The following is a 20759-nucleotide window of genomic DNA, read 5'->3' as shown; positions in this document are numbered from 1 at the left end:
TCAACTTGTGAACAAAACACAGTATACATGGATATATCATCGTTGGCGATTGGCCTAAGGTGAAAGGAATATGTAAAAGATAGAAATGTACAGCACATGCACCTTCATGTGCAATGTTGACAAAAGCTGAATATTGAGTATTTTGACATGCGGTAAATTAAAACTTGCCAGGTTTGAAATTATGACAGTAAACTGTGACGGTAAATTTTAAGAATTATTTCAGAGGTTGGGCACAATGGCTCAAAATATAGCCTCTAAAATCTCATACAACGGGAAGAGAGACACCAAAATAGGAGTAGTACATCCCTGTAGGCCATGGCAATGACCTACAGCAAGCTTTTTGATTAAAAGACAGTCCTGTCATTGAGTGTTTGGGTTCAACATTTTAATGCAATGTTGTTGACTTAAATGCTTGCCCTTATAACAGTACGTGGTCTGAACATTTTAAATCATGTAGTGTAGATTTGAAATGTTTTTGATTGTATGGAAGAGGAAGAGGGTAAAAACGCGCTGAGATTTTAATCTGACAGTGCCTCCACCTCCCGAGTAACTGTGTCGTACTGGGCAGCTTAAAATATTCAAAAAGGCCCGATATTTCAGCTTGTTTGCTATTAACATTGAGCAACTGTCGCGAGAGTACTTCAGTGAACTTATACAAAATATATCTTTATTTTTATTCGATTCTTACTTGCAATCAGTGATGCGCTAATTTTAACTGGCTGTGAGAGTTTTAGCTGCAGGTGCCCATCAAAGATGCGGCTAATTCATAGAACTCTCCTGTGATTTGTGCGATGGCGGTGCACTTGGTCGGGAAAGCATGGTGCATCCGAGTGTGCCCCGGTACTTCTGAATGCAGGCTGATACAATTTTGTTGCATGCCTAAAAACGTATTCCAATGAAGGTCAAGCCTACACCCTCCCTTACATTTAACAATATTGAGTTTCACAAAGAAAGCCTTCTCATAAAAAATCAGAGTGTGCTCCTTTTTGTACTAGCAACCGATCATTTTAGACCTTAATTTGCTTTAAAAACATATCCTCGCAATTCACTATTGTGTCGTTTCAAACTCATGCTAGTATTTGCAAGTTGTAGGTCATTATAGCTGTGACCTCCTCTTGTGTAAAGCCATACTTGTATCTTGTGTAAAAATACTTAAAGTAATGTTATATAATCTTACGTATTTATAGACAAATAGGATATCTGTAACAGTGCATGACCTTCACACTAGACACAGCATTTTTGACAGACGGTATTTTCACACATATTAAGCAGACACAAAAATGTCACAGTAATATTTCAACACTGCGATAGCGAGCAGCTATTCTTGTAGGCACTATTCTGGATGGGAGCAGACCAGCACCCATTTTAACAGTCGAGGGTCGAGATCAGCACCCGGGATCAGCACTGGCAAAGTGGACAAACAAAGTACTTCATTCAGTGGTATTGCGCGAGTTCAAAGGTCAGTCGCAGCAGGAGTTACAAGATTTGAAAGAAAAGATAACAGGCGGAGACATAGCCTAGAATCCTATTCGTCCGCTTGCCTCCGTACCTCCGACCCACTTTGGGAGTGGGTCGGAGGTACGGAGGCAAGCGGACGAATAGGATTCTAGGCTAGCTGAGACAAGGCACTGCATTGCTACATTTACTGTGGATCTTGAATTGTGAGATGTGTACGGCCGCGACCACAATTGGGAATTTCACCGTTATGGTACACGCTGGAGAATAACAGTCTGCTATCTCTGTGAAATTATACCACTATCTTGAAAGTGACGAGTTTTCGTGTATGGAGGTATTTGTTCTAAGTCTTACATGGCAGAGGCATTGTGTTGAGAACATGACAGGATCCGGTGACATCTTGAAAAAAAAACAAGGTACGTTTATTTCCAGTTTTATATTATACCATGTTTTTCCGGAAAGCATTTGACCATAGGTGTAACGTGTTTGTTTTAATCTCTTAACTATGACTGAGTATTAATAACTAATTAAAGGCGTGCTCAATTCTGAAAATCATTACGTCTTAAAGTACAAATTGCCAGAGGCGTGTTCAATTTATAGGGAATGTGATAGTTTATAGTGACAATCAATTTGCCTGAAAGAGCATCACGTACAATATTAAAGTTGTTTTTCTATCTCGCAGTAAATATATATCATGTATCTGTCTTAATTCATATTCTTCTAATTATACACAAATCATTTGCAATTCAAGGCTAGGATTGGCGGCTGTCAATGTTAAGATGAAAACGTTGACGAATGAGACTACGAGCTGCAACCGTAGACTGTAGAAGTGAACTCGCTTCTACTGTGCATGATATAGCGGTTATCACATAAGTCGTGGCGAAGTCCCCTGAGTGTGTATTTCGCTGTGTACCTAACGACAAGCGACTGTCATAGTGAGTGGAGGGACTGTGCTACTGTGAACGGCCATGTATGATGTAGTCAGCACTGACAAAATAAGTGTGAATTCCTGGCAGCCGATTCAAAAATCATTATTCGTAGAGACCTTCAGCCGTTCATAAAGAGCCCTATAATGACGAAATAAAATCTCAGATCTTAGAGCTGTCCAAACACTAGAATACTAATACTATTACGCAACATTTGCAGTTAAAAATGCGTTCCATCTCATTCCACATCTTTCTGTCCGGTTTAAAAGCATTACATTTTAACAATCCAATTGTCAAATATAAAAAATAAGCCATGATTCTGCCACTTTTCACATGCAAAAATTCAACTTCTGTCATCACGTGATTCACAGTTGTATTTATTATAATACTACATGCAGTACATGTATTTGATAGTGGCGTGGTGTAGTTCTGGTATCCTCTAGACTCTCACAGTCCCTCTCTCAATTGCTACGCGCTGTGGCTGGCTGAGCCTTGCCAGCTCAGTATTAAAGCTGGAGAAGCCGCGAAGCTTGCTTGCCAAAGTAGAGCTTGCCGGGTTTTGCCTAGTTAGACCCACAGTCCCTCCACCCATGTTAGACCATACCAGCAACAACACAGTGCGTATGTAGCCAGCTCGTAGGTTTGAGAAAGTCTATCCCTGCTTTGTGTTCCTGGCTGTATACTAGCTCTGCGAGGCAGGGCTGTGTGTGTGTTACTGGCGTTATACGGCCTCCCACCACAGCCCTGCAATGGTCCGTAGACAATGGCGACTTCCGAAATCATCTTAATTCCGATCTATGCCAACCCGAATCACCCAACCGCTCATTGACTCCAAAATAATGCTCTCGTGATGCCCCAAAGCAGTTCCGATTCACGGCCAAGGCACAGTTGCCCGTTTTCTGAAATTCCGCTCCGCGCCTACGCTCATGTATACGTATAATATCATGTACACATACATGACTATGGCGCGTCTGGGCGCAGAGGGGAATTTTAGAAAACAGGCGACAGTGGTCAAGGGCCCAATGGCGGGCCGTATATTCCATGCCTTTGGACTTGTTCAAACCTATTGGCAATGATAATAATGCTTGAATTGGGTGATATGATCAAGTCAAATGTAGCAAAATATTCTCTTGCAAAGATCTGTCCAAGTAAAGACTGTAATCTAACTGTACATTGCATAATCAAAAACAATAATATGTGTAATTCTCATCGTAGATCTGTTACAAAAATGATGCTAAAACACGTTATTTCAATTAAGCCTGATTTTTTTGCATTCATGCTTGTTTTTTTAGTTCATAAGATCACACTGACAACACGAAACACAAACAAAAAATCTGGAATGTTTACAAACAGAGGTGATTCTGATATCTGACATCATGAAAGTGTGACAACGCATTATTATTCATAAATGTAAATTGTAATCACGTGATCGTACGGAAAACAAATGTCACGTTTTCTGCCATGCACGACACTTAATTTTTTCATATATCAGTTGTTCAACTTAACAAGGAAGGCTGACGTGGCTAATCTACATTGATGTCGACAAGGTCGAGAAACAACCGTTTCTCTATTTGACCTCACGTCCACTAATAGATAGTAGAAGCGTGGAGGTACTTGGTATTGAATAAGATTCAGGTCTGAGAAAGCAGTCGGGAGACGGAGTCGTCTAGTGCTATAAATGACTACCTTATTACTGTACAACACCTGGGTGAGAGACCGCGCATAGAGTCCACTAACGTGAAGTTAGTAAAATAAGAACAGTGATGTGAAGCGGTGCCTCAAAGTTTAATCTTAGAAGAAATGCTGAGTATCCAGATTAAGGTAGAACGCGCCTCGGGGACACAAATTTGGACTCTCAAACTTTCGCATTTCTCTTCTGATCTACCACTTGTCGGGGTTCATTTTAAAGCTCTTGGAGTAAGAAAACTTTTTACTGGCTTAATTTTGCGAAATTCGAAAATTTTATTTTCCTCCATAGAGTTAACACAGGGATGGCGGCCATTTTGAATTTTAAATATTTGTAAATCTTGTGTTATTTGTTTCCCTAGTACCAAAATTGCACGGTGACCCCCGATTTTTATTCTTGATTTTGAAAGAGAATGGTTGAAAGATTCATCAAGGAAAGTTTGAGCAAAAGTTTAAGTCTTTCACTTTCGAGGTGCGAACTACCTTAAGACACTGTATTAATAATGACGTAATACAAGAATATATTTCCTAACAAATACCGGCTTACTGTTAGTGTTGACTCGATCACAGTCCTTCAACACGTAAGGTTGCTGAAAACAGTTACAGCTCTGTTCAGGCAAATCTTTACGCAAGTGTTTACACTATCAGTTTGCATTACACTGTACATGTTACCTCAATCTTATATTACAAGGAAAGGTGGGTACTAGTGGTCTCTTACAGTTTCTTATTAGCTACATATTTGTAGTTTGATTTTATAAATAATGTTATGAGTATTTCTTAAATATTGTTACTGTCAAATTGCCAGCGATCTTTACTCTTCACTAGGTTTTAGAAAATTCAGCTTATCTTTTATAACTTTCCATTTCTGACAAAATGGAAATCACGTAAAGTAGTCATTTATTCACAGATCATGTTGCTGTGGATCCGTAGCCCTACCACTCACTTTGCTAGTGAAACTAGCGAAGGGCGGGAGTGGTAGGGCTATGGATACACAGATCATGATGCAAATCACTATGTTAACATAACTATGTTTGGCAGAACTGTGTGGTTTTACAAGCTGCAAGACACACAACTAGAGATGGCGTAACAATTTTTCGTCATCTGTGAATGCAAATTTGATATGTTGTAAATTGTTTAGAAATCTTCACATGAAAAAACTGCCTATCAGACGGCTTTGATATTTATGATATAGACAGCTAAGAATGACCTATTTCAGATTTCTTTACATTGTGCACAAATAAGCAACTTTGTAATTATTGTAAGGCAATTTTTGTCATTTTTGATTAAAATCACTTTAAGAAAATCCTCTTGCGCGATAGCTTTGACATTTGATATACAGGTTCACAGAATGTTCAAATGTTATATATTAAAATAATGATGAAATCTACAAATTTGGTCAAAACATTGTTTATTAAAATGAAATTGTCTGATACCTTTGATATATTGTATAAATGTTCCTTTAGGTGAACTAAACGCGATATTTTGAAATTCTGATTAAATCTTTGATTTTGTATTTTTAGGGCAATTTGCCATTTACGTTTTTTCTCGAGAACTGCCCGTGTGATAGCTCTAATAGTTAGTTTACAGGTTATGTTACATGATATATTGAAATTATGATGAAACCTGCAATTTTGTATTTTGGGGGCAATTTTTGCCGATTTTGGTCAAAAAATTTGCTTCTAAAACACTACTCGTCTGATAGCTATGAATTTGTTTTTTCAGGTTCCTATGGATTATTATTATATTATATATTGAATTAATGATGAAATCCACAATTTTGTATTTTGGTGCCATTTTTGCCATTTTTGTCAAACACTTTTTCTCAAAAATTAATTGTCGGATAGCTTTAATGTTATATAGAAAGGGATTATATAAATGTGATATCTTCTAATTTATGATGAATTCTTCGATTGTATACTTTCAGCTATTTTTGCCATTTTGGTCAGGCCATCATGAAATCAGCTATCAAAGATTTCCACCTTCCTTACTCAGCAAGCTCTTTGGTCTTTAACTCCTGTGGAAGTTTTAGAGACAAATTTAGGTTGGACTACAACGTATACTAACGAAAATTGCTGGCTTGCAGATATTACATAACAGAGTTTATCGTACAGTGATACACAAACTACAAACCTGCATTCTAACTCAATGATGTGTTTTTATACCAAAATAGGAGGACAGGTATGCTCAATGCAGAGTGCGATAATCCGAGGAGTGAATATTAGAAATCCTGGTATGTGTAAAATACAGCTGACTCTAAACGCACGTTTACCATAAAAAGTGAGTATTTATTTTTTTTTTACTCAGATTTGAATTCTGCTCAATACTAACTTGTACATGTTAACTCTTCTTCTTTTTAACATTCAAATTGCAACTGCTTTATAGTCCCCAAGGACGAAGTCAGGGTGACTCGTATATTCAATTTAGTCTGTCCGTGTATCTATGCGTCCACTCCAGCATCTGTATATCTCTGACATGCCTGGGTCGATTTCTTTAAAACATGGTACAATAATAATCACAGTTTGCATGCATATGCAAGTCATTTGTGTTTTCTATGGGACCAATTTGATAACAAGTTGGCAATTTCTCATGTGTATTTTCCGTTCACACCCAAATCAGAGATGCGCGACAGTCAATCTGCTTAAATGACGGCCAACAGTTTGTAACAGACATATGCAAGTCGATGTATTTTTGATCTTATCAAATATGACATTCGGATTATCTTTTTGTTGTGATAATATGTTGGGGTACAATATTAGTAAAAGTAAATAAAATGATCGATAAAAAACGTTTCACACAGATGCATGTAATATCAAACGTGATGTTAAAGAAAAGATGACAATGATAAATGCTGTGGTGAATACACTGTACATGTGTGTAATTATGAATCTCACAAATTTACTATTGTTCAAAATACAAATAGTAATTTTCCTGAACCCGAGTGTCCCACTTACGAGAAATGACCGAAATAGGAAATCAAAAGTAACAAAAACGTTTGTTGAATTCTTCAGTTTGGGACTTTTGCCTGTCGTCTGTTGTAGGCAGCGGCATCCACTAACTGTTCAAATTCCAAGCATCCTCTCCAAAACAATTGGATTGATTGTTTTGAAATTTACAAAACAGGTTCCTTAGTGTGATTTACATGAAATGTGTAAAATTGCATCCTCTCCAAAACAATTGGATTGATTGTTTTGAAATTTACAAAACAGGCTCCTTAGTGTGATTTACATGAAATGTGTAAAATTGTCACTATCAAAATTTGGATATTAATTTTTGTACTTTGTATCATTAGACTGACTTAAAAGTAATAGTGTTGTCACAACATTACAATGACTAAGTAGACGTAGTGCTAGGTATCGTAGATTAGTAACATGAAGCATGAACGGTCATCAGAAAGCTACCAAAACATGAGCTAATGCGACATTCTGTCTATTCCAACATGAAAATGTAAAACTTCATCATTAATAATGATTACATGTACCTATAAAACGGTAACTTTGAGTCCACCATTTTGACTGTTACGTCATGGAATATGGCGATATCAGTGAGAGGTCAAAAGGTTTAAGTTGGGCTTTAAAAACCTTTGTCCTTTAATATTCAGATGCTCGATGTGATATCAACATTAACAAACATGAAATTGACGAATTGAGGGGAATAACACGACGGCGTACAAAAGTTTTATTGGCAAAGATATCAACTCTTGACAAATAATAACTATGTAATTTTGTTGTTGAGAAAGTCACCTATCAATCATTCATGTGAACAACTTTAAAATGATCTAACTTGTTGAAAAGTCTTCTAAAATGCCTCATAATTATTATTCTGTCAACGATTATGTACTGGGTATTTGCACTGTGGTCGGCTTTCAGTAGTGATAATTATTCACATCACTCTGCCATTGTTTTATGCATTCTGCGACAAAATACGTACACGTACTCATCTATTTATTTACTCAATTCAAAAGTTACGGAAGTTCGCGGATTTCTGTGAAAATTGATGTGAATGTCGCAAGGATGCATGATCTGTGTCATCTTTGTACAAATCGTGATGATGTCTGCAGTATCATCTTCTGGGGCCTGATTTTTTGCCATTTTGGGTAAAACATTGAACACCCTCTTCTTAAAACAGCCATATCCAATTGCCTTTGTATGCAGGTTCTCAGGGGCGACCTGGCTGAGATTTGTTGAAAGTGTGATAAAACTTGCATACTTGAGTAATATGTATCAGTTATTGTCAAACAAGCCCTCTTTCGGATAGTTGAGCCATGCTAAAATGTTATTACTCAAAGTGTGCCACCAATGCATGGCGCAATTAGTTGGCTTTGTTTGGTCATGCAAATGATCTATGGCTTTACTCTTGCCATCACAAAAATATGATGCTCACGTTATTTAAAAACTTACTATACAAAGCAAATGATGTTCTCTAATTTTAAATATGAATGTACAGAAAATGGCTGCGATTTTGTTGTTGGAAATTGAATTCAATTCAAGATGACAATGTGTTTTAAATAAATATGTAATTATAGCGGGAAAAAAACTGAAACTTCTGACAGTCGTTTTTCAGGCTTTTGTGACACGCGTCTGCATCAGTTTCTAGATTTTCGCCAAACAGCGCATTGAAATACAGAGATCTCAGCGTGTTAACACAGACTGTGCTGCATTGTTACTTTACTGTTGATAATCAAATTCATGTACGGAACAAAATTACATTTTAATGAAAACAATGCACCTGGTAATGCATCTGATACACTAATAAGCTACGTCAACGGACAAAATATTTGCGAATTTCAAAATGATTTTAATATCTCATATGATCATCAAATTTATTTTGTCTGAAGAAAGTGATTATATTATGACAGTGGTGCAAGTCTCTGAAGACTTTGCTTGTTTTCCCTAGCAGAATAACTTTCGTTATAGTTGTAACCAAACTTTTGTTATAGTTGTTGTGATTTTGTAATGTTTACAGTACTCATTTATTTCTCAGAAACTGGTGGTTAATATGCATGCAGTTATTCGATAAGAAAATACTCAAGAGCTGATTTATTATATCAATAACATTACCATTAACGATTTGCACATGTATATTTTGATAATCTGTGTACTTTGTTGCTCTCCACTTCGAGCTACGAAACTTATGAGATGAGTTTATTGTCTAATGGAATCTTTTGTTCTCGCTGAACTTTGCACACGTCTTTGGATTTACCCAGAAATAAAATTGGTCTAAAACTCATCCAGAATTAGCACTGCCAGGGTTATCTCGCAGTTAAGCTGTACTCTATAGTTACCTGAAAGCAATGTCATTGTAATATTCAGTGTTTACCTATCTTTTACCCGGAATGATTTCCTAACAAAGCGTTATTATTTCTTACATAGATAGCCGATGCACTCATGGATTGGTTGGAATTCTCCATGCACGAGTCAAAACGAAAGCTAACTGTGATGAAGATTTTTGATGGCTAGCCGATCTCTACACGGGGACACAATGATTTTTTCTTTGAATTTCTGTCAAGATTGTATTCAAAAATGTTTATGATGTAAATATTTCGTATGCAAATTCAGTTAATTGTCCATTTATCTCGTTATCCACTCCTGTTTTCAGCCAAAATAAACAAACAGAGGAAAAATTGTTAAAGTAAATAAAGATCTATTACACTCAGTTTAGGTAAAAAGTCAGACAGTATTGAACATATCGTAGAGGTACTTTAGATGTTGTGGAATTAATATTTATTGTGTCAGTTACAAGTGTTTGGGAATCATGCTCTCAGCAAAGGAGTTCACGTTAGTTAAGGTATGAACGAAAAATATTACTGAAAGTGCATATAGGGCAGAAAGCTCTTAGCTAAGTGAAACATTTAGTGTTTAATTTTGTGTATACTTACTTCTCTACAGGAATGCCATATGAAGCATACTCGAATATAGAAAGGAAATTCACAATGATGAATCTTTGGATTCCGCTTCCAATGAGATTTACTGATTTTCCATATCACGTTGAATAGAGAGTGTTCAATCAAGATTGTACTTCACCACAAAATTCTAACTTAAATTGGTCATTATTTTGTGATCCAACCTCTTAACAGGTTACAGTGTCATGATGAATATCATAAATGTCTGCTATTTTTGTCGATTTTATTTCATCGAAATTGTCATATTTCAGCTTTATTTTGCTTCTGAGAAAGATAAGGTCTCAATTTAGTTTCAATCTCATAAAAATATTGGGAGTGGTACAGTTAGTTATGGTGTTTGTTGGAAATACAGGTAAATTCAACGTGTATCTAGGAGATCTCCGACAAGTGCAATTTTTTTCCTGCCAAAATATCAAAATGCAATCACACAATCCATGTAAGACAACGCTAAATATGCAAAGTAAGCAGCTCAAATGTATATGCGATGAAAATTCATTTTGTTTTTCTTTGTTTGTGTCCATAATGATCGACATACGAGGAAACCAAGGGTAAAAAGAAAGGTGTTTTGCATGGTGCAATTGTAGTAACCGTTACATGAGATGTACACTGTGCAATTATCATTTGTTTTGATAGAAAATAAAAAATAAAAATTGAATCGCCATATAAATATGTGTGTGAATGTTTTCTTGGCTACAGCACTACGAATTTTTGCATTGACTACGAGAACATAGCTCTATTTACTACAGTCACATGTAATTACATCAACACGAAGGTATCAAATCAGCACATGTTTTCCGACCAAATTGTATTCAGAATTACAATTTTGACAATGGTGAGAAGTGATATATTCTTGAAAGAAATGCAACTAATAAATATGGTACTGTCAGCACATTCATTTGTACCAGCAGTAAAGTTATAGTGGGAGTCAAAAGAGAAAAATATCCGCCAGTTTATCTATGCAAGGCACTGAGTTCAATCACTCCTATAAAATATGTGTTATCCACTCAAATAGTTATTTTGATCAGTGGCCCTAAATGTAAGTCTTGAGTAACCCATGACGAGAGACTGAATTGTGATTTTTTTCACAAATTCGCGTTCTACTTGATTAACTAATGGTTGTTGTGTACGGTTTATGACATCTATGCGTTTTCATTTAGGGATGTTCTGAGTAAAAATGTACAAAAATCATCTTTGGTGTATATCGATATAAGAAGTCAAGTTGATAATTTTAATGGCAATATTTCTAGAGGTTAAACAAAATGCTCATCCCCTAATGGCCATTAATGTGATGCTGAGTAATGCACTGACAGATATTCTAGCTGTGGTAAACAAAACTGGCTAGTTATGTAATCAGTGAATTGATACCGGTCAGTTTTGTAAACAGTGATTAGATAGTGGCTGTTAATGCAGCCATTGAGCCAATTATGGCCATTTATCTGGCCATAAGAGCAATTTAAAACTGAATTTATCTCAAAAGTGAAAGCATGAAATAATTATTTTTTGCATATTTTTATAGCACATGATAGGGAGTGATAAAATTGACACTAAAAGTTACGAAACCAGATGTGAGTCCGAAACAAAATGGAAATTCCAAACGGAATCTGGAAGCTGTTATATGTAATTTATGTACACCTTTTTTTTACCATTGTCGCGCGCGCGGGGGGGGGGGGGTCACCCTGTTTTCGAAATTTGGAATAGAGGGTCACCCTGTTTTCAAAATTGGAGTAGCGGGTCAGCCACTTTTTGACGTCGGCAAAAAATAATCCACCGCCCCCCCCCCCCGGGCCGAAGAAACTGACCAGTCCCTTATTTTTCGAATCAGAATCAAACTTAAAGTTGCAGGATCAATAGAGACTGGAAACATTTAAAGGACACTCATTAGTTTACGTTGATAATTAAGGGTTTCCTTCACGCAGCTCTGAAACTGATGAGGATTTACCCCGCGCCCTTTCACCGCCGGAGGGAGACATTTACTGTGTCTGCTGTGAAGACGCTCGCCTCTCAGTTCTACAGGAGCTAATTCAATATACACGTACTGCAAATTACTCTATGTCACATTGACTGATTGTTATGGGTTAAAGTGCTAAAACCGGAAAAACCAGAGACAGACACACTGACAGATGAATTTATAATTTAAGTGATCAGATTATCCTTGAATGCGTCCTGCATTTAATGAAAACTCATCTCAAATACGACAGTATTAGTCGGCGTAGTATAGTCTCCCGAACAATAAATACAATAAATGGCATGTATATCTTTGTTCAAGTTTTGAAGGTTTGACATCTTGTACAGAAGAATATAATCTCCTCAAGCAATTGAGTATATTATTGGAGCTCTTGGATACGCTTTTGTTGAACACTCGTAGAGTTTGTGACGTTACCAGAGATTGGTTACCATGTTCCATGATAATTTCTAGCACTGGCAACCCCCAGGACTGTGGTAAGCTTCATTGTATACCTTAAATAATGTTCATCTGTCACTGCGTTTCCCATGAAGAGTTCGCACTTTTCTGAAAATTACACGATGACACCACTGCTGTAGCTTTATTTACAGGATTCGTTGGGCTGTAGTGTTACATTACATTTCAGTAAAAGCAAACTTAAAAATACAATGCTCCAGGAACCTATGCAATTTAGGGGTTAATGTAATAGTCATTTATTCTTTCATACAGAAAGAAATAAGAAAGAAATAAGAAAAATATAAGAAAGAAATAAGAAATATATCGTAAAAATCAGAGGCAGTTTCATTTCGAGTCACCCCCTTAAGTTGCCAAATCTCTCCGAATACCCCCCTAAATAACCTTTATATTTTTAAACCCGCAAGTAAATTTTCCCGCCCCTAGTGATATTTTTGAACGCAGCCAAACATATCTCACATATTTTGAATTAAGAACAATTCAAAATAAATAAAACAAGGCAGTATTGCTGAAGGCAATGAGTACTTGAGGACAATATATACTACTATTCAAATATGGTCTTGAATTTCCTCCTGTCAATGAGGCATTTGATTAACTGGTTATTAAACGAAGCAATGGCATGACAACGGCAAAACTATGTCTAGCAACTTTTGTGGAGTTTGAGGCAGGGGTTCTTTATTTATAGCGGGAATTGCTTAAACTCCTTAAATATTCAAATTACAGCAAATTTCTTTTGTTCTCGATGGTAGATGTCTAATATTTAGATGGGCATATTTAGATTTCTACCCTATAGTTATCCCTATATACCAAAAATCGGACATCCAGCTCTATTGGCTTGCTCAGAATTAGATATGCGCATAATTAATGAGGTACAATATGTGGTGTCATAAGGTGTCCCATCATACCATTTATGAAGGGTGTAGCACTTGTGGTTACTGAGTTGTGGACAAATATATATATTTGAGGTCAAAGGTCATCGAGGTCACATGACATTTTGTCAAAATAATTGTATTGCTAAGTTATTCCTATATACCAAAAATCAGACCTCTAGCTCTATTGGCGCGCTCAAAATATATATGCGCATAATTAATGAGGTACAATATGTGGTGTCATAAGGTGTCTTATCATACCAAATATGAAGGATGTAGCACTTGTGATTACTGAGTTGTGGACAAATATATATATTTGAGGTCAAAGGTCATTGAGGTCACGTCACATTTTGTCATAATAATTGTATTGCTAAATTATTCCTATATACCAAAAATCAGACCTCTAGCTCTATTGGCTCGCTCAAAATAAGATATGCACATAATTAATGAGGTACAATATATGGTGTCATAAGGTGTCCTTTCATACCAAATATGAAGGGTGTAGCACTTGTGGTTACTGAGTTGTGGACAAATATGTATATTTGAGGTCAAAGGTCATTGAGGTCACGTGAAGTTTTGTCAAACAAATTATATTGTTAACTTATCCCTATATACCAGAAATCAGACCTCTTGCTCTGTTGGCTCGCTCATAATTAGATATGCACATAATTAATGGAGTACAATATGTGGCATCATAAGGTGTCCCATCATACCAAATATGAAAGGTTTAGCACTTGTGGTTACTGAGTCATGGACAATAATGTATATTTGAGGTCAAAGGTCACCAAGGTCACATGATATTTTGTCAACATGTCTGAGATATCTGCGTGAACCGATGGACTCACTGATGCACTCACTGACGGATATGAGCCAATCTATAAGCCCCCTGGACTTTATCCGTGGGGACAAAAAAACTGTGTCACTGCATCCTTTAGGCAATATGAATACGATGAGAAACTAAATTTTTATTTTTCTTGGCATCATACATGCGAGTCTATGGAGAACTGCCTTATACATGGGAGTCTATGGAGGTGTAAACTAAAAAGTCCTCTAACACGGCCAAATTGATAGCATTGTGAAACAAATCGACGTGCATCTGTATGGGGTTGGGTACTGTAGGCGTGAACGGACGGACGGACGCACGGACATGACCAAACCTATAAGTCCCCTCGGACTTCGTCCATGGTGATTAAAAACAACGCAACAGTTATTACAGCTACACCGGCGGTAGGTTCATATCCAGAGCCCCGTACGGTCTGCCGCCGTCGCTTGAAAACAATCTCATGCACCCGGCCATATGGCAGCTGGCCGGATCACAGTCGCGATCGCTCGAGAGCTATTCAGCTCTGGGACTATTCGCCCCATAGACGAGTATACAGAAGCGAGGTATTTCTCGCTTCTGTATACTCGTCTATGGGGCGAATAGTCCCAGAGCTGAATAGCTCTCGAGCGACTGTGGCCGGATGCATGACTTCCCGGAGAAGGCGAGCTGTCACGTTCAAGCTCAGGATTATTTGTAGATCAAATTTCAGTAAATTTACCTTACCTAGATGAAATTTGTCTATAGGCTGAAATTTCGCCGAAGTTTGACAAAATTACATCGATTTTCAGGTTCATATGCGACATTTTTGAGTTTTGAGTGCAGACAGAAATAAGTTTTGAGGCAACATGGCTGCGACCCCATGTTGACCCCTAGCCCTGTGTACGATGCTATGTGCTACAGCTAACACACAGCATCGTACGCAGGGCCAGCGAGAGAGTTGCCGACATCGACGGTTATTTACGAGAAGTGAATAAAAGACTGTCATTTTTGGAAGCGATCGAGTAGCTGAGGTAGGCTGGGATACGACTTGGGCCCAAGAACGCTGAATTTCGGCAGTAATTTGGCTTTTTACGTCAAGTCCCAAAATGGATTGAAGTCACCGACCCAACGTACGGGTCTTTGCAGGGCTGTGGTGAGCGGGGCGGTTAGCTGTAGCGGAACACACAGCATCGTACGCAGGGCTAGTTGACCCCCAAGTGAAAATGTGTTCGCGATCAAATCTTCCTATATTTTTTTCAGAATTTTCAACAAAATCATTGCTTCTTACATCTTTTGTAAAATATAAAATACTAAAATAAAACTGCGATGTGCCATGTCCTCCAGATTTCTAAAATATCGTTCGTTGACCGTTCGACGCAAATTTGTGACGCAGTTGAAATTCAATACTGACCGCCAAATAAATGAGACGAGATCAGTCTAGACATCCTCCAATTATCCAACCATTCGCATTGGAGTTCAGCTCGCTTAGAGTATCATAACATTTTTCGGCCTTTTAGATCGACCCTAATATCTCCATGTAGGAAATAAATACACAAGCTACCTCGACAAAACTTCGTGCACCATCCAAGACCAAACGCACTACAAATCTGTCTTGACGTCATCATCTCCTTACATGGTAATCGGCATACCGTATTTTTTAGCAAAGGGGACACAGAATACGTCGGAGTATTCAGTTTCAAAACGTATTACATTGTGTGATGTTGTCAAAAAAAAAGTCATGTTACTGCAGTGGTATAAATTACAAAACACAAAAGTTCAAATCAGTTTATTTTGGACTGGCTTTACCCAACATTTCATATTGTTTCTTATGCCAGATTTGACCACGTGCTTACTGGCGACCCTTTTCATGCAAATTTTGTGTCAAATGATGTGTTCCCCTGGAAAAACAAACGTACGATTTCTAAATGAAGGAGGCGAAATTTGCCCTCAAGACTCGAAACCACCCCTTATGGGGTGTACCTAGCTATTTTTAACGAGCTTCTCGAATCTGCAGCTCTATTTCGAAATGATGGTCTGGTTTTCTCAGCTCAAGGATAAGTGTTCTCCATCGCTGTGGGCGTTACTATTCTCAACCGGGGTACAGTTTCCAGTCGTAATGTTTTTCATTGTGTCCGGGATATAAAACCTTTCCTTTTCAAACTTTCTCTTTGATTAACACTAATCCACATCTTGTCAGTGATTAAACATGTTTCAAGTTTAAATGTTAAATTCTGGTCTCGAGCCCTCCTGTTCGACCAAACCGAAATTACCCCTCCCACTTTGGCTCGTCCAGTGGGTGTAGCAAGGGTCGTGCCATCGCCTAGTAAACGGAGGGTGCATTAATTGTTGCATTTCGATGCACATTTTGATTATATTCAGAAGATTTTGTGGCAAAAACTCAGATAGAGAAGCATTTATATTCACATCTCACTTATTCAAGACTGGCTGAGAGCAGCACTTCCATTCAGTTAACATCATTACGCCATTTATTATGCCAAGAAAGATGAAGCCAATACATTTTGCCCTCCCTGGTCTCAGCCAGAAATGGTTATACCTTACAGTTTTTCCCACGGAATGAAAACAAATGTACTTGGGCTGAGGCCCAAGTACAATAACATTAGATGCTTACTGGCGGTGCCAAGAGCCGTGAGAGAACTAATTTGGGGTATTTCAAAACATAACACGCAAATGATATGAATCCTACATTATCCGAAAATACTTGCATCACTCAAAAGAAAGGAAATTTTAATCGTGCTTCACAAAATTGTCGAGCTAATGTGGAAATTTTATTCATTGATTCCCAGGCCTCCTGTTGAGCCCGATAGAGGTCTTGCATTTTCCCGAAATGTAAAATAGAGGGCGCTCTTGAAGAAAAATCGAGAATTCAGTGAACAGATGGATTCTGTATTTGAGAGATCACTATAGTACAGGGTAACATATGATATTTAGGCCAGTATAGTTGCTCATAATTACGAAGAATGGTTACAGCAGACAAACACAAACTACATTTCATACTACAGAAGACTTATACGATCATTTGTAGGGCGTAATTCTACCAGTGGAATATAAAAGTGAACACTGAATAAATTGTGTAATTTCCCAACTTTTTAGGGGGGACTATACATTTTTGCTTTCCTGTTTTCTCTTTTAGGAGTGGGAGTATTAAATAATGTTTGGGTCTGTGGAATCAGGTGCAACAGCTCTGCTTACACCTGTTTACTCCAATTCTGTGTAGACAGCTAGGTATAATAAACCATATAGATTAGATGACTGACGAGAAATCATTGAGGAATATTTCTGTGTTTCTATGTTCAGAGTGAGAAACTTACACTTCAGTTCCCAAATAGATCTTCCTAGGATATTCACTTCCCCCTGCATTGAGTATCCTTGTTTTTGAAGTATGGACACAGAAAAACACTAATACTCAACAGCTGTAAGATATATACAACACATTCAAGGTTTAATAGCAAAGTTTAAGAAATTTATACAATCAGTATAATTCTGAAACTAATTCATATCATTACGATGACTGTGATGTACTTCTGAGACAGACTGAAACATTTGGTTGTTTGAGGGCGCTGTCTGTGCTCCCCTCTTACAGAGTGCCCTCAAACAACAGATATTTAAGTCTATTCCTGAGATCGTGGTATTATATTTTTCCTACTGCATCAAGGAAACATGGAAACAAAAATGCTAAATAAATTGTATTGATCTCTTTTGTCTGAGCAAAAGCCCTGACACAGATGCATAAATTTATGAGGTGAGTCGGAAATTATAAACCTGACAATCCTTGCTTATCAATACATAGACTTGGTTCAAGTCTGTGATTTGTGAATGTTTGAGAGGGTTGAATGCTGTAAAGGCGAGTTTCTCCCAGAATCACAGAATCCGGCAGAAACTAACTCACAACTGCGCAGACTCTAAGGTAACGCGTTCAATTAATCGCAAGGAAAACCTGGCCAAGGCTGCCAAAGTCCAAATAAATTTGTATGAAATAGGAGAGACACAAGAAAAACTATTACAAAGGATTTTTATAGAAATTCACAGACTTGAACCAAGTCTAATTGATACAAATAACGATAACAAATGAATTTTAAGGTTGCAGACTTTTTAATGTGAACTTTTGTGTTATAAGGTTAGTATCAGGCACAATATGATTGTTACACTTTTAATATACATCATATTCCATCTTCTATAATTGAAAATAAATATTACATGGATAAAAAAAGCCTTTTCATTCATGCTATAACTCTCAATATCATACCTGTATATTGATAGTGTAAATACAGTGATGTGATTATTTGAGACGCGAAAAGAACCATGGTATGTTCGTGATATACCACGGGAGGCATACGCACGAGCTCTCGGCTTGAACAAAAATAGTGACAATATCACTGTTTGCTCCCATATAGTTATCAAAACAAACCAACAATTGTATGAAACATGGACATACATATAGACAGACTGACATTCACAGACTGGCATAGAGTGATGACATTGACCCCAAGTGTGCCTTGGCCCATGGAGAGTGATAAAGATATAACCAAAAGCTGAATGCAATGATAAAATAGTTAAGTATAGGCCTACAGACACTGAGGGTGAATATGTTACAGCAGTTTGATTAGTTTCTTTTCGTTTTCTACTTCTGTGATAATTTTTAAGACAATCATACTGCAAGGCAGTTTTAATATGTATTGACAAAAATGTTATCTTTTACAAGCTGTTCTTGATTTTTCATTTACAATATTTGACATAGATTGAAATACATAACATGCAACCAATATTTACATTTTGCCCATGCACCAGATACATGGAGAGATTTCAACGTACAATCATTAACTCAGAAACCCTGCAGGGAAAAGTAAACATTGTTTTCTTCCAGAACAGCTGGTACATCCACATCTGGAGCAACTTACAAACTTAACCATTTACACAAGGATGATGACACAAGATATAAAGTTAAGAAATTTAACTGTGGTGAACTTGACTATTCCTTTCAAATCCTTACCTAACTTGATTGACATCTTAAACTAAAATACACTGCATGGTTAATTGCACACAAAAATACATCAGGGGTGTACCATTTGATAAAAGGGGGTTGTCTGGAAGATGATGAGGAACATCTTTTTATCTGATACATTGTACATTCTTTTTTTCCCACTATCCCACCTTTTCTTTTGACAAACCTTCTGTGGCTGATTTTTTTATTGACATTTGTTTGGATTTTTTCAAAATCTGCCAGGACCCCCCCCCCCCCCCCCCCCCCCCCCCCCCCTCCATCACTCTTTAACATTGAAAAAAACTGAGAATATATTTGTTGGAAACCAAACCTGCTGAAATCACCTCAGCTATGTTTTCTCATTATTTTTACCGCATTTCAACACCAAATACAGTTTACCATTTCAAATGCTTACTGAATCACAACATTATCTTAAAAATAGGGCCAATGTCCCTGAAGCTACTATAGACATGGATACAAAATTAAGTATTTCCTGACTGTATGAAATCATCTCACTAAGGTCAACCTAGGGACCTGTTAACCAAATATTAAAGCTGTCTGACCAGCCGTTTTGAAAAAAACAAGCGACCCAATAGTCGACAGAGCTCTGCTGTGTTATGTAGAGAGCAACTTTTTGTGACATACGTATTGATGAAGAAGGTTGAGATCTTTGATAGCTCATTTCAGGATGGCCTGACCTAAAATGGCAAAATTAGCTGCAAAAATACAAAATTGATGATTTCATCATAATTATGTATAAAAATGTATACCAAATATCAAAGCTATCACATGACTAACTTTTGAGAAACAAATATTGTGACCAAAAACGGCAAAAATTGACCCAAAAATACAAAAATTGAAGATTTCATCAAATTTCACTATATCACACTAAGAGAACCCCTAGGAACCTGTATACCAAATATCAAAGGCATCAGACAAGTAGTTTTTGAGAAACACATTTTTTTGAATTGCACCAAAAATACAAAATTGCAGATTTCATCATATATTCTATATATCATATTTAGTTTATCTGTAGGAACCTGTATACCAAATATTAAAGCTGTCAGACGAGCGGTTTTGATGAAATAAATTTTTGACCAAAAATGACAAAAAAATTCCTTAAAAATACAGATTTGCATATTTCATCACAATTTGAACAAATCCAAGTTGGGTTATCCCTAGGGACCTGTATACCAAATATCAAAGCTGTCTGACCAGCGGTTATGAAGAAGAAGATTTTTTACCAAAAACGCCTTTTTTGGCACTAATTTGCATATTTTCAACAATATCAAAAAATAAAAAAAAGCACAATCATTTCAGGTCAGCCCAAAGTACTTACATGCTAATTTTTCATGTAATCTGCTCAGTGGTTATTGAAATTTTCAATTTTGACTGTTTTTACATTTTTTCATTTATTTGCTATTTTTGGCAATGACAACTTCATTTGAACAAAATCTCATCTACAGCCCATCATCCATGTACACACCAAATATCAAGATGAAATGTGCAGCGGTTTTGGAGTTTTTGATGTTGACGGACAGACATACAGACATACAGACATACATACAGACAGTTCCCTAGCCTATAAGAATAGCTTCCATTGCCATATATACATATGGCTATGGGAGCTAAAAATCCGTTTTTTACGTTCCACGCCAGAATTCAATTAACTGTTATGATATTATACCAATAAATCAGACTAAGCGC

General features: G+C 37.0%; 2 protein-coding genes and 1 long non-coding RNA gene across 3 annotated transcripts in view; 2 read left to right on the top strand and 1 right to left on the bottom strand.

Annotated features, from left to right (window-relative positions):
* LOC139115422 (synaptotagmin-12-like) overlaps window positions 1-20759 on the top strand; it is a 402617-nt gene that overhangs the window by 100919 nt on the left and 280939 nt on the right. The window lies entirely within an intron of this gene.
* The window catches only part of LOC139115441 (metallophosphoesterase domain-containing protein 1-like), a 178849-nt gene that overhangs the window by 146076 nt on the left and 12014 nt on the right, over window positions 1-20759 (bottom strand). The gene's annotated exons all lie outside the window — the stretch shown is intronic.
* On the top strand, window positions 1582-10646 carry LOC139115400 (uncharacterized). Its single transcript, XR_011548115.1, has 3 exons — window positions 1582-1871; window positions 6238-6344; window positions 9437-10646. It is a non-coding gene; the product is annotated as an uncharacterized lncRNA (long non-coding RNA).

Source organism: Ptychodera flava, chromosome 2, assembly GCF_041260155.1.
Source record: "Ptychodera flava strain L36383 chromosome 2, AS_Pfla_20210202, whole genome shotgun sequence".
NCBI lineage: Eukaryota > Metazoa > Hemichordata > Enteropneusta > Ptychoderidae > Ptychodera > Ptychodera flava.
Note: the sequence above shows the minus strand (reverse complement) of the source record. Positions and strands in the feature narration are given on the sequence as shown.